Source organism: Chaetura pelagica, unplaced genomic scaffold (genome assembly GCF_000747805.2).
Source record: "Chaetura pelagica isolate M959 unplaced genomic scaffold, ChaPel_1.0 scaffold835, whole genome shotgun sequence".
Taxonomy (NCBI): Eukaryota; Metazoa; Chordata; class Aves; order Apodiformes; family Apodidae; genus Chaetura; species Chaetura pelagica.
Genome location: NW_009953220.1, coordinates 280429 through 281219, shown reverse-complemented (window position 1 = coordinate 281219; position 791 = coordinate 280429). Strand labels below are relative to the sequence as shown.

Genomic DNA, 791 nt, shown 5'->3' with positions numbered 1-791 from the left:
GCCGACATCCCCAGGCCCGCAAAGCAGCTGGTCACCATCACCACCCGCGAGAAGAAGCAGTGAGCACCAGCCCGTATCCCCCTGCACCCCCCTGGCCCCCCACGCTCTCTGCCTCTCCCTCCCCTCCGGCAGCAGCTGGCACCTGGGGTGAGCGTGGCTGCAAGTGGCCTTAGCCCGTGGGGGGTTGGGGTGTGGGGTGAGCCCTCCCTTTGCTCCCCGCACCGCCAAGGAAGATGGTGCTCAGCCTGTGGGGTAGGTGCCCATGTCCCCCTGTACAGACCCCTGCCCAACCCCCCCCAGCCCACCCTGTGGCACCCCCTAACTTATCCTGTACATAGCCTGTGTAGCTGGCAGTGGTGGCAATGTACCCCCTGCCCCCCCGAAGCCCCTCACTGGGTGGCCGGTATCCCCAGGGCCACCAGCAGCGTTAACACTGGACCTGGGCGCCCGCGGAACTCCCCCTCCCCGGGCGTCCTGCCCCTCACTGGGGCCACGCTCCCTACTGTAAGATGTGTCCTTGTACATTTGTATCAATAAAGGTGTGAGCATCGCACGGGCCACTGGCCCCCAGCTCCTGTGGCCATGGGGGAAGTCCTGCACCCCCTAGAGGGGTGGCTGCAAGGGATTCACGTCCCCCCCACCCCCCCTGGCGCCAGCAAGGGCTGGGCCCTGTGTCACTCCCATTTCACCCAGTCCCCTTGTCCCCGGCAGGCGGCTGGTCACGCCATCCCCAGCACAGCCCTGCTGTCCCCAGCATGGCCCCAGCACTCGCCCAGCCCCGGCGCTGGGCT

General features: G+C 67.6%; 1 protein-coding gene across 1 annotated transcript in view; it reads left to right on the top strand.

Annotated features, from left to right (window-relative positions):
- Positions 1 to 791, top strand: part of LOC104388866 (ARF GTPase-activating protein GIT1-like) — a gene marked incomplete at its 5' end in the record, with an annotated part of 5922 nt that overhangs the window by 2526 nt on the left and 2605 nt on the right. The window lies entirely within an intron of this gene.